Here is a 14,617-nt window from a genome sequence, read left to right on the forward strand (position 1 = left end):
CCCACCCAGTCACATGACCACCAAGCCACTCCCACCTGATCACATGACCACCAAGCCACTCCCACAAAACAGGCCACACCTACAGAATAGGTTCTAAAAAATTTTGAAACCCACCATTGTATTGGAGCATAGTTTATTGGGCAAGAGAAAATAATCCAGATTTGGTCACAATGGACTATATCTGACTAAATCAGTAGGAAATATGGGTATGTTCCAGATGTCGTGGATTACAGTCTTCCTCCCTCCCATTCTTGACCATTCTCAAAGATGACTGAGCCTCACTAAAGTGGAACTCAATGATGTCCAAAAGACATTTATTTTCTGACCTAGATTCCAGTCATCTCAGTTTTAAAATAATGGAGCATTCCTTTGTTGAATGCTCATTCATTTCACAGAAAGTTGGAGAGTACTCATGATAGGCACTGACTTTTTTTAGCTAAGGTATTTGCTTTCAGCAGTGATTTCTTATAGCAGATGATCTAAAAGTCAAGTCACAGCCAACCAGCTGTTCTATGAAGTAATCTACTTAATGATCTCTTCCTCTTTTAAAATTCCCATGAAATTGCTTAAATGTTTTCATCTTGTCTGCTATACTATTTTCTCCTGAGTGCCTTGTCCCAGAAATGTATTGCATTGCATAAGTTTAATGAGGCAGAGGACCTGGTGGTGCAGATCTCTGAGGATGAAGAAGGCTTGAGCAAATCAGATCCTTGAAGTTTCTTTTGCTTGTGAGAATGTTAACTTCCGAGAAAGTGTGCTCTTCAAAGTGGCCACAATGCTCCATTTCGGAGTTGCCACACATGTGTAAGGGGATGCATGGGGCCACAGATGGGACTCACGCTGGGAGTGGAGCCAGAAAGAAACAAAGCTGTGTGGTTTTACTTTGCTTGCATTGACTGTTCCAGATCTCTTCCTCTTCCAATCAAGGCAGACAATGTGATATCAAAGACTTTGTCAAGGTAAATTGTACTGCCTCTCCCCCTTGAGGAAAATAATCATGTTGATTCCATGACAGGAAGTTCTTTTTGGAGTTGAATCCAAGTTACCTTACCTAAGCTTAATAGATGGTCCTCAGCTAACTATATTCCATTTATGGTGTTACTTTAACCTTCTCTTTGTATCTTAGCAACCTGACTTTGTAAGAAAGAGGAGACATTTTCTCAAATATAATATCTTCACTTCTGGGAATTTTTAAGCAAGAAAATTCACATTTGTTTAAACCATCAGCTCTGTTCTGAAGTTCAGACATAATAGCCAACACAGGAAGATGAGTTTCTACAAGTTGTCAAAGGAAGATCACCCAGATGGATTAAGTCATCTTTAATAATGAGATCAGTAACATCCATCCATTTTATTAAGACCAGAACTGTCCAGCTGTATCACAAACCAGTAACTTTGTTTCTTGTGACTGATGTTGTGGCTTTCAAATACAAAATATTTACTTCTTGAAAAATGTTCTTTCTGTCTCCAAAAGAAATTCATTTGAAGCAGGTTTGGTGTGTGGAATATTAGAAGCTAGTGGAGCCTTTAAGAAGAAACTAAGAGAGGAAGGAAAAAAATCCCATTTATGGGGATCATAACATAATATGTCATTATTATCTTTTTCTTCTTCTTTGTAGTTGATGAACTGTCACCAAACAAGCTGATGATTCAGGCTTTACTTTTAGGTCAATTTGTCAGTAAGACAGTGAGTGAGATGTGATGAGACAAAACAGAGCATGTTTGCTTTGTTAACAAAAGTTAATCCTGAGGGTGTTTCTGAGCAGATGAAATACATCGAGAAGGAAAAGGCAAATAGCAAGCAGAAGTGTTAGCTGATTCTCACAGCTTTATCAGGATGCTGTGTAATGACCTATATTTCTAAATGCATTTCTGCTACAGGGATATGCATAAATGTCTTTCAACCTGAGTCTCCTTGTTTTGGACTGATGTAGAAAAATAAACAGTGGCACTTTGTGTGTGTGTGTATTTATACATATGTACATACATGTGTGTGTGTCTGTGTGTGTATACACATAAACCCACCCTAAACAACTGTGTGATGATCAAGCACACTATTCTTTTATGCCAGAGTGCCAGATGAGTTAGTGGATGTATTAAACGTTGCTCGACATTAGTTGATGGATTGAATTTGCACTGTACACAATTTTCAGAGGTCGAGTTCACCCTGAATAGAGTCACACTACCACTCAAAGAAGGAAATTTGAAATTATCCCCTTATCCCAAATATGGTTCCACCACAAATGCGCGAACAACAAAAGCGCGCCTGACTAAACCGCGGTGTCTAAAGCGCGGTGACAAAACCACGCGACGAATTAGCGACGAATTAGCCCTAAAGCGCGTCGACAAAAGTGCGCCGACAGAAGCGTGCTGTAACGTAACCCTCAACCTAACCCTAAACCTAACCCTAAACCTAACTCTAAACCTAACCCTAAACCTAGCTTAAACCTAACCCTAAACCTAACTGTAAATCTTAACTTAAATGAAATTGTGCTTCTGTCGGCGTGCTGTTGTCGGCGCGCTGTTGTCGGCGCGCTTTTGAAATTGCGGTTTTAGCGCCGCGGTGCTGTCGGCACGCTTATGACGTTCGCGCTTTTGACGGGTCACGCCCAAATATAGCTATTTAGCTTTAAATCCAGTGTGGCTTGAATTTGGATAATCAAAAGTGATAGTTATTCCAACATATCCCACATATATGCACCATTTGTGGTCAGAATTTTATTAGATATTTTCTCTTAATTTTATTAGATTAAATCTGTCTCTTGAAGGATAGAAGACCCCATTTGAAAGCTCAAACTTTAGTTTTAATCAAATAGAGGGACAGATTTTCTGCCAGAAAAAAAGTGTCTGCTAAAACAGGATGTTTCTAAACTTACTGCTAAGCCTGAGTACAGTTTCTTCCTTCTAATTTTTATTTAACATCCCTTTCCCAAATTTATTAATAAAAATATAATCTATAGGAGAAACAGATTTTTTTTAATTTTAAAAAGCTTTCATAAAAGACCTTCATTTGCATAGATTCAATTTTACAGAAATTGTATACACCATAATAGTCTGTTCTGCTTCTTACAAGGTGAACAAAAGTGATTTAAAAAAAAATCTCCTACTTCTTTTTTCTTTTTTCTTTTTTGCTGTTCTATCCTTTGTCTTTCAATAAATGGGTTTACATTACCTTAGTCTAAAATCCAAAATTCATGTGAATAAACAGTTGAAAGAAAAGTACCTTAGGTCCAATTAGCACAACAGTGTAACCTTATGTAAAGTTCGTTCTTTCATTCTTTATAACAGGAGTGTTAAACTAGCAACCGATGGGCTGGATGTGTCACATGCAGCCCACATCCACTCCAGCTCAGTGAAGGGGAAAAATGTTGTGAAACATCACGGGATGGCAACATGATGCCATGAGTTTGACACCCATGCTTTATCAGATATCATGAGAGAGACGACTTTTAAAAAGTTCTCAAATAGTTTACTTCTGTTTCTACTTGAGGCAACATTATCAATGATTAGCCTATCTCCTTCGCAAACTGAAGATTGTGACAATCCATTATGGAATCCCTTCTATAAGAAACTTCTGAGAAGATTATACTTATCACTTTTTAGCATCAGACAAAGATGTTGGTTTCCTGATTTTTATCCTTTTAATCTGTGATGTAATTGTTCTAATTGTTATTTTCATTCCATTCTTGATTTTTTATTTATGTCAAAGCTAATCCTACTTATTATATGAAGAGCCTACTTCATATGACCCAAGAATAGACTGCTATCTTTATTTCTATGGATCATTCTGATCAATAGTAACTCAATCCTTGAAGTCTGTATTGAATAGATGCAAGATAGTATTGGACAAGAAACACATCAGGAGTACTAGCTCTATATCTATTGTAAGGTTACATTAATTGAATCTTTCAAGATTGAAACTACATCTTTCCCACTTCATCTTTACAAACCAGCAGCTTGGGAGGATCCCCTTCTGAGATGTTTGCCAAGCACCCAGTTCTCCTGCAGGCTCTCTTATCTGACCATTGCCTATTCCAGTGATGGCTAACCTTTTTATCATTGCATGCTGAAAGCATGTGTGTGTGCATGACAGTGCATGTGCACTGTCACTGACATGCACATGTGTGTACAATGCATGTGCAACTCTCCCCTGCATGCCTCTTGCACCCTTGCACATGCATGTGTGACCCCCCATGCTCCACCTCTACCTACACATGCACAAACAAACCCCCCAAAGCCCATTTTGTGTCTAATGGGCTGTGGGGGGGGGGCACACCGCACCGTGCTGCCCATCACCCCATGCATGTGTGCGCATCTCCCCATGCACTCCCCTGCAAATGCGCAGCAGAGACCCAAAAATCAGCTGACTGGCGGGAGGTGTGCATGCATATGTGATGGAGCTGAACTGGGGCAACAGCTCGTATGCCCACAGAGAGGGTTCCATGTGCCATCTGTGGCATGAGTGCCATAGGTTTGCCATCATGGGTCCAGTCTGTGATTAGCAGTATGAGACTATGTCCTTTGCCATCATTTGTAAAGAATAATGTGTACTTTAAACATTAGCAATAACAGTTAGACTTATATACCGCATCACAGTGATTCACAGCCTTCTCTAAGTGGTTTACAGAGTCAGCATATTGCCCCCAACAACTTGGCTCCACATTTAACCAACCTCAGAAGGATGGAAATCTGGTGTGATTCAAAATGCCAAATTGCAGGCAGCTGGCAGTCAGCAGAAGTAGCCTGCAGTACTGCATCCTAACAACTGCGCCACCATGACTCATTAATATGTTGTCTAATCTTGACACCATGCAATCTACTGTGAGAGCAGAGTTTAGGAACCTTTTAAAAAGATTTCTGCTATGGATGTCTTATCATGACCAAATATTTTGGGTTTCAATTGCATCAGGCCAAGTGCAAGGGGACGATGGGATGTAATAGATTAACATATGGGGAGTGACCCAGATTATCCTGTCCTGCTTTAATACAATCCCAGATGGAATGTTACTGGGCTGTAAATGTTTAAATTTTGCCCTCAATTTTGTTCCTCTGTTCAATGTGTTTGATCTTTTAAGATATCTTCAATGAGAATGGGAGATTAGTCCATTAATCCAGTGGTCCCCAACCCCCGGTCCGCGGACCGGTGCCGGTCCGCGGAGTACCTGGCACCGGGCCGCGGAGCGGCCGGGGGCCATGATCACTGCAGCTGGGCGCCGTGGCTCTCCTGCTGCGCCAGCCGCTCCTCTTCCAGCCGCTCGCCCAGCGCGCAAAGCTCCTGGCAGCTCCTGGCGCTCAGCCTCTCCACTTCAGCTGGGCGCCGTGGCTCTCCTGCTGCGCCAGCCGCCCCTCTTCCAGCCGCTCGCCCAGCACGCAAAGCTCCCGGCAGCTCCTGGCGCTCAGCCTCTCCACTTCAGCTGGGCGCCGTGGCTCTCCTGCTGCGCCAGCCGCTCCTCTTCCAGCCGCTCGCCCAGCGCGCAAAGCTCCCGGCAGCTCCTGGCGCTCAGCCTCTCCACTTCAGCTGGGCGCCGTGGCTCTCCTGCTGCGCCAGCCGCCCCTCTTCCAGCCGCTCGCCCAGCACGCAAAGCTCCCGGCAGCTCCTGGCGCTCAGCCTCTCCACTTCAGCTGGGCGCCGTGGCTCTCCTGCTGCGCCAGCCGCTCCTCTTCCAGCCGCTCGCCCAGCGCGCAAAGCTCCCGGCAGCTCCTGGCGCTCAGCCTCTCCACTTCAGCTGGGCGCCGTGGCTCTCCTGCTGCGCCAGCCGCCCCTCTTCCAGCCGCTCGCCCAGCACGCAAAGCTCCCGGCAGCTCCTGGCGCTCAGCCTCTCCACTTCAGCTGGGCGCCGTGGCTCTCCTGCTGCGCCAGCCGCTCCTCTTCCAGCCGCTCGCCCAGCGCGCAAAGCTCCCGGCAGCTCCTGGCGCTCAGCCTCTCCACTTCAGCTGGGCGCCGTGGCTCTCCTGCTGCGCCAGCCGCTCCTCTTCCAGCCGCTCGCCCAGCGCGCAAAGCTCCCAGCAGCTCCTGGCGCTCAGCCTCTCCACTTCAGCTGGGCGCCGTGGCTCTCCTGCTGCGCCAGCCGCCCCTCTTCCAGCCGCTCGCCCAGCGCGCAAAGCTCCCGGCAGCTCCTGGCGCTCAGCCTCTCCACTTCAGCTGGGCGCCGTGGCTCTCCTGCTGCGCCAGCCGCCCCTCTTCCAGCCGCTCGCCCAGCGCGCAAAGCTCCCGGCAGCTCCTGGCGCTCAGCCTCTCCACTTCAGCTGGGCGCCGTGGCTCTCCTGCTGCGCCAGCCGCTCCTCTTCCAGCCGCTCGCCCAGCGCGCAAAGCTCCCGGCAGCTCCTGGCGCTCAGCCTCTCCACTTCAGCTGGGCGCCGTGGCTCTCCTGCTGCGCCAGCCGCTCCTCTTCCAGCCGCTCGCCCAGCGCGCAAAGCTCCCAGCAGCTCCTGGCGCTCAGCCTCTCCACTTCAGCTGGGCGCCGTGGCTCTCCTGCTGCGCCAGCCGCCCCTCTTCCAGCCGCTCGCCCAGCGCGCAAAGCTCCCGGCAGCTCCTGGCGCTCAGCCTCTCCACTTCAGCTGGGCGCCGTGGCTCTCCTGCTGCGCCAGCCGCCCCTCTTCCAGCCGCTCGCCCAGCGCGCAAAGCTCCCGGCAGCTCCTGGCGCTCAGCCTCTCCACTTCAGCTGGGCGCCGTGGCTCTCCTGCTGCGCCAGCCGCCCCTCTTCCAGCCGCTCGCCCAGCGCGCTCCTGGTTCTGCGTGCGCAGCTTGCGCACGCAGGTCCTGTTGGCCCAGGCAGCCCCCTTCCAGCACCTGCAGCGCCCGCAACTCGGCCTCGTATCGTTCCAGGCTCTGCGCGCAGCTCCAGCTCAGTACCAGCGTGTAGTCGGAGGCCAGCTGCCGCTTCTCGGAGCGCCCGGCTTGCGCGCTTCCTGCAGCCCTTCGTGCTCGGCCAGGAGCTGCTTCAGCAGCGCTTCCAGAGCGGCGCAGTCGGCCCACAGCCCCTCCAGGTGGCTGAGACGCAGCTCTCCAAGTTGCGCGCTCAGCCTCTCCAAGCTCTCCAACTCGTGGCGCAGCGCGTCCCGCTCCAGCTCGCCTTGAGGTGATCTCAAAAAATAAGCTAGGTTGGATATGACTGGGATAAGATTTCCAGATGTTGACTTGGCTCAAGTCCTTTTTCTTGCTGAATGAAAACTCCTGCATCATGGTTTTATGTAGGATGTATTTAGAAAAATTCAAGATGGGAACCATCTTGGTTTTTATGTGATGCAAATAAAAGAATAAATAGGCTTTTAATTTCATAGTCATGGCTATTACCTTGACATTTTCGATGTCACTCTGACACCCCTGTCCCAGATAATTTGGTGAATGGACAGAGAGGCTACCAGCTAGTAGTAGGCTGGCTTGAATGCACTTACTAAGAAAGGATTCACAGTGAATTCAATGAATAACATTTTTGGGTGATCATCAATCTGATGGGAGCTATATATCTATTGCAGCATTTACCTGCAAATTTAAAGGAAGTCCAGAAAGCGATTGCAATCTATTTGGCATATATTTACAAATACATATTGAAAATAATGCAACATCTAACATTTTCTGATCATGGTGCTGTCATTGGTGTACTATCCTGGTAATTAAAAATGGTGTCTGTAGAAGAATAAAAATGTGGTTGTGTGTTAACAAAAGAATAGAAACTATAAGCATATAATCTTCCATTCAAATAGTTAGAAATTAACTAGAAATAGTTAGTCCAGTTTACAAGCAACAGCCTGACGGTAGATCAAGCTGATGTTTTGCATCTTTTTCTCGTTTTTCACTGGTACTTTCTCATTTTTACAGTGGTTGGTGTAGGTGTATATTGTTTTTGCTCAAATTTAACCCACAAATTAGCGAAACAGATGTCGTTAGAAAGTTTCTTTGGGAAAAAGAAAAGGCCCAGTGAAGAGACAGAAGAAGAGCCTTCAGCATCAAAGAAATATAAAACTTTTAACAGACAATACAATGAGTCCTACTTGAAATATGGATTTATCGGGATAGGTGATTCCCACGCGCCAACCCCGCTCTGCATAGTTTGTGGTGAGCGGCTCTCTAATGAGGCAATGAAACCCTCAAAACTGCTTCGCCACTTGAATGCCAAGCACCCTGGATTAAAAGACAAACCCCTGCAGTATTTTGAAAGAAAAAAAAGGGAACACGAAGGACAGAAGATATTTCTGAGGGCCACCACAGCAACAAAGGAGAATGCTCTGAGAGCATCATATTTGGTGGCTAACCGTATTGCTAAGGCTAAAAAGCCATTCACTATCGGTGAAGAATTGATCTTGCCCTCCACTAAAGACATTTGTCGTGAACTTTTAGGAGAGGCTGCTGTAAAAAAGGTAGCAAATGTGCCTTTGTCGGCTAGCACCGTGACTAGGCGCATTGATGAAATAGCTGAAGACATTGAGACACAATTGTTGGAGAGGATTAATACATCACCGTGGTACGCACTACAGGTTGATGAATCTACAGATATCGACAACAAGGCAATACTACTTGTTTATGTGCGATATCTTTATCGGGAGGATGTGCATGAGGATTTATTATGTGCACTATCTTTGCCAACCAACACCACAGGAGCAGAACTGTTCAAGTCACTGGATGGTTATATATCAGGACAACTAAAATGGTCCTTTTGTGTCGGCATATGCACAGACGGAGCTGCTGCCATGACCGGACGGCTGTCTGGTTTAACCGCTCGGATTAAGGAGGTTGCACCTGAGTGCGAATCTACACATTGTATCATTCACAGGGAAATGCTGGCAAGCCGAAAAAATGTCACCAGAATTTAACAGTGTATTTAATGATACGGTTAAAGTTATTAACCACATCAAAGCAAACGCCCTTAACTCGCGTCTATTTGAGCAGCTTTGTGAGGAGATGGACACAGAGCACAGATGCCTTCTCTTACACACAGAAATAAGATGGTTATCCAGAGGCAAATCACTATCCAGGGTGTTTGAATTAAGAGAGCCATTGCAAAGATTTCTCTCAGAAAAGAAGTCACCACTGGCAGCACATTTCAGTGACAAGGTATGGCTTGCAAAACTGGCTTACCTGTGTGACATATTTAGCCTGCTCAATGAACTCAATCTGTCCCTTCAGGGGAAAATGACAACTGTTTTCAAGTTGGCTGACAAAGTAGCTGCATTTAAAGCCAAACTGGAGTTGTGGGGACGGCGTGTGAACAGAGGCATTTTGGACATGTTTCAGACATTAGCGGGGATTTTAGGAGAGACTGAGCCTGAGCATTCATTCTCCCAGTTGGTGCACGATCACCTGTCTTTGCTTTTAGAAGAGTTTGAGCGCTACTTCCCAACCACAAAAGACCCACGAACTGGTAAGGAATGGATCCGCGACCCATTTGTCAACAAACCAGACGAATTTAGCATGTCTGTGCAAGAAGAAGATCAACTGCTGGAGATTGCAAATGACGGTGACCTTAAAACTGCATTTGAGACAACAACTCTGCCGGTGTTCTGGATTAAAGTCATGGCGGAATATCCTGAGATTGCCACTACAGCTCTTAAGTCCCTTTTGCCTTTTCCAACATCCTATCTGTGTGAAGCGGGGTTTTCTGCAGTGACAGCAACCAAAACAAAACAACGAAATAAACTGGACATAAGCAAGACACTTCGGGTGTCATTGTCTCCTATTACCCCCAGATGGAACCGTCTCGTTGCAGAAAAACAAGCTCAGGGTTCTCATTGATTCAGTAGATTCTAGTAACTAGAGAGCTTAGTTAAAGTTTAACTGTTAAAATGTTAAAGCACTTTATATTTATGTAATTGTATTTTATTTTGTAAGGCATGTTTAAATACAATAAAATAAAAGTTGTTTAATCAAAACAATCTGATATATAAACAATCAATGTGTCATCGTGAACAACGCCCCCCCACCCCTCCCCCCCACCCCTGCGCGCGCTCAGCGGGCCACGGTAAAATTATCACAGGCTGACTGGTCCGCGGCGATAAAAAGGTTGGGGACCACTGCATTAATCAATCCTAGTATTCTTCTTTTTTTCCCCTAATATAAAATATAACTCCAAAACTTTGTACTTTTAAAGAGTATGGGGCACCTGAATGGATCCCACTCATAATGGGAAATCCTTTGATCATTTATAATGCAAAAGCCTAACTAAATATGAGGTATAGATAAAAGGGCAATAATGGGTTCTTAAAAATAAGGATGTTTCTTTATTTTATTTTTTTAAGTTGATATCAGACTTCCCATCCGGGAGTCAAAAAAATAAGGATGTTTCTTAATGTACCTAGCCAAGTTATATATAGTTCACTGAGAAGATCTCTAGATCTAAGAGTTCTTTTTTATTCTAGTGTTTGTTTTGATTTCCATATTATGAAAGGAAGTGATAATAAAAGTATAAAGGTAGAAAAAGTTATTCAAGGTAAGGAGAGAATGTAGGAAGAAGGGAACTTTCATGACACTAAGAATATTTAAGCTTTCTGGAGTTAACCTGACGTTCTCCAGCTGGACAGATGTGGGGGATGTGAGCTCTGAAGAGGCTCACATGAACCCTATCTGACAAACTGTCTCTGAGATTCATTTTTGGATCACACACCCCCCTGTGGGGGATGAAGAAGGGCCAGGGTCTCATCAGACCCAGAGGGAGTGCAACAGGTCCCTTGTAGGTCAGATATTTTCCCTCTGAATCAGAGCTGGGGCAGCAGCATGGAAACATGCTGCACAAGAGCTGGCTCCAGGCCAAAGCAGCTGAACATGAGCATGCAGAGGCGAGATGAAAGCCTGGTAAGATCTATTAACCCACAGATATAAATCAGAATTTGGAAAAGGCAAAGAACCTTGAGAGCATAAATAATATTGATGGACAGATCAGGATTTTTGTGAAAAGAAAGACGGGGGAAAATGGGGGGTTGAATCACTAGCCCCAAAGACAGCTATTTGCTTAAAATAATTTGGACAGAAAGGAAAAAGAAGAGAAGTGACAAACCCATTTAAACACAACCCACTTAAACACAAACTCTAAATTTGGTTTTGGACTTGAAAAGTTTGTGTTTTTGAAGGAGTCTAGGAGCGTGAAGATTTGCTTCTTCCGAGTGTCTTTTAGCTAACATATCTTAAGCAACTCCAATTAATGAGAACAGGAATGCAACAAGGGAGAAAGATCAAGAAAAAAGCACCATCTTCTTACTGACAACTGATAACCTAATCTTGCCTGTGTGATAAATTTTAATTAACCAATTGCCATAAATCAGAACTTGGAAAAGCAGGAGGAAAGAGAAACATACCTGAATTTGGCTGTATGCAAGTTTGTTCCAATTAATATATTTTGAGCAATTATAACCAACGAGAAACAGAAAGTACCAAGGAAAAAATAATAACAAAATCAAGAACTGGGGAAATACGACGTCTTTTTTTTTCTTTTTTGTCTGCAAAAGATCAAGCTGGCTCCAGCTTCTCTTCCACTTTCCCAGTAGTTGAATTAACTAAATTTAAGGTGGACCAGAATTTCGAAATAAGATTGGTATAACTAACTACAATTTTGGAACTGGACGTTAAGGAAGAACAAAAGACCAAGATAGCTCCCGTCGCTATTTCCCACAGCAGCTGAATTAGATAAATTTAAGGTGACCAGAACTCTGAAATAAGAATTGTATAACTAACTGTAACTTTGGGACTGGACATTATGGAAAGGTGGGAATTTGAAGAACTACATGAAATTATTAAAAATATGCACAATTCATTAAAATCAAGCCTAAATAGAACTCTGAATTCAGAGAAGTAGGTATTTAAGGAAGAAGGGAAGGAAGTAGGGTGACAAGACAATGAAGGGGTAGAAACGGTGGGAAACAAAAAGCAGACAAAAAAAATCCATAGGGGTTGGCAGTGGTATAGGGAAAATTGTAAGGGGGGGGGGGTTTGTCCCAACAAAAGGGAATAAAAAGCAGACAAAAGATGTTTTGGAGGTTGACAGTGGCATAAGGAAAATTGAAATAGGAAATTACACCTCAACAAAGGGAAATATAAAAGACCCTTTTGGCTTGGGGAAAATTGAAGAGGGTGAACATGTCAAAATAAAGAAAAAGGAGAAAGCAGGAATAGAGAAGTGGGACAAAAGACTTACTAGGAAAAAAAATCAGACAACTAGAAATTGTTATATGGAAAAATATAAAGCTAAGATAAGGGGTTTATTCCTAAATATGACAATAAAATGGAGTTGCTAACTGACTGAATATGATAATGGAAAGATAATAAAATAAACGTTAAAACATATGGAATATGGACAAATATGAAACTGATATGGGGAGATTGTAAAGCAGAGGTTTGTGATTCACTTTTATACATGATAATTAAATTGAGTTGCTAATTGATTGAATAGGACAATAGAACAATTAAGCAATAAAAATATGTGAAACATGGACATATATAGAATTTTTAAAATGATGAACAAAGTGAGATGTATACCGTTTGTTATTCCATATAGTAGATTAAGGGAATTGTAATGAACATTGAACAGTAAGGATTGCCACTTATAGACAATTAAGGGTAATCTAAACCAAGATATGGAAAAATGGAGAGGGAACATGAAATATACTTACAATGGAAACTATTGAGATTTAAAGACAGAATTACAAAGTTATACAAATTATAATGTATAATTATATAAACATAATGATGAGAATAGCTCCCGAGTTCCATTTTCAATTACGATGACCTCCTGCAACCTTCTGACAAAGAAACGGCCCTCCTGAGTTCCATTTTCACTGGCAGAGGCACTGAGAGCTGGTCCTTTGCTGTTTCCAGGGCAGCCCTGTGGGCCAGATCTAAGCATCTCATGGGCCGGATCTGGCCCCCTGGCCTTGAGTTTGATACCCCTGCTCTACAGTATATAGTTATTAACTTTTTACACCACATCACTTGAAGATAATGCACAGTCAGTTTTACCATTCTTAGCTGTTACTGAATCGTAATTACCATACTGAGCATTTTTCAGATCATTGTTCATGATAGGCGTGAAGGGAAGGGAACACTAAATTTGCTGACCTTTCATATCAATGTTTTTGCTTCTTTTGTCTTCCTGCACTGTCGATATAATATCCAGTACAAGAAGTACAAGAAATATTAAACATGGAATGCATATCCAGATAATTTCTTTCAGGGTAAGAATCATCATGCAAAATACAGGAAAGGAAAAAGAATTAAAATAGCTCAATCTAGTTTGTATCAACGTCACTCATAATATCACTCCAATTTTTTTTTTCCATTTTCTAAATTCTCCTTATTTCCACCATGCCCATACACTGCTTTAAATGTTCCCTTTTGTTTTTTAACTTTTTATCTATTTTTCTTTTTCTGAATCTCAACAACAGCATCCAACTATGATTTTCTTGGACTTTCTGTTCTTCTCATCCAATTCACTCTTTCTTCGTACATTTTTTTTTAGATTAGATTTTTATTTATCCTGTCTATATCCTCAAACAACCTACATGTATTTCTTTCATGCTGGCCACACTTTTATATTGAATAAGGCTACAAGTTTATGTAGAAATTCTGCTCCCCAAATCTGTCTTAAATTGAATTTGTAAGTGAACGAGAACATTTTTAATATAAAGTATTGTAAAGGTAGTATTGTGTAATAAACTTGAATCACTGTGTATTTCATTTGAACCATTGTTTACTTAACTCAAATTTTGCTACAATAGGTTCCATTCTTAACTATGAATCATTCTTAAAGTGGGTCATTCTTAACCTGGGGACTTAATATACACAGTCATACAGCACCCATTCATTTTTATCTTCCCCAGTTTGCTTTGCATTCATGTTTCTCCTGGTACATCCTATTCTACTCTTATTTCCATGTAACTAAATGGGAGGTATCATGTTTTCTCATAATTATTTATGTTATTTTCAACAAGCATTCACTCCTCACCTCAGACTACATGCTGCCCATTATTCTTCTATCAACATTAGCACATCTTAAAATTTTCTCAACCATTTCTCCATTTCTAGTAAATATTTTATTAGGAAATATAAATGCATTTATTTCCTTTAGCTTTTTTGCCATATGTGTTTAGTTTACAATTTTTCAATTCAATTTTTCCTCCTAAATACAGGCTTTGCTAAACTAATTTTGAGATCCATGTTCATCACTGCATCATATAATCTAATGTTTGCCATAGTTTGGATTCTCAGCCAACAACCATCAATCAGTACCTACACACTGATATCCCCTGTTACTTCCTCTACTTACATTCTCCCTTGCTATTTTTTAACATTCCTATATTACTTCCTTCCAATATACAGTCTATATTACTTCCTTTTCAAGATGTTTGTCTTGGATGCTAACATTTATATCATTCATTTATGTCAGGGGTGTAAAACTCAATTTCATTGAGGGCTGCATCAGGGTTGTGTTTGACCTTAGGGGGCAGGGTAGGTGTGGCCAGCTCACCATCATTTGTGTTGGAGGCACCTCTGGTGTGTGAGAGGTCTGCTAGTAGCAATGGAGCTTGTGAGGGCCACATGGGGCCCTCCTGAGTCTGTTTTTGCTGGCAGAGGCACTGTGGCCCAGTCCTTTGCTGTTTCCAGAGTGGCCCCATGGGCCAGATCTAAGCAACT

General features: G+C 43.0%; 1 pseudogene; it reads left to right on the forward strand.

Moving 5' to 3' along the window:
* The first annotated feature begins 7,628 nt into the window (after positions 1-7,628).
* On the forward strand, positions 7,629-9,849 carry LOC116511480 (annotated as a pseudogene).
* The last annotated feature ends 4,768 nt before the right edge of the window (positions 9,850-14,617 follow it).

This window comes from Thamnophis elegans, chromosome 7 (assembly GCF_009769535.1).
Source record: "Thamnophis elegans isolate rThaEle1 chromosome 7, rThaEle1.pri, whole genome shotgun sequence".
In the NCBI taxonomy this organism is placed as follows: Eukaryota; Metazoa; Chordata; class Lepidosauria; order Squamata; family Colubridae; genus Thamnophis; species Thamnophis elegans.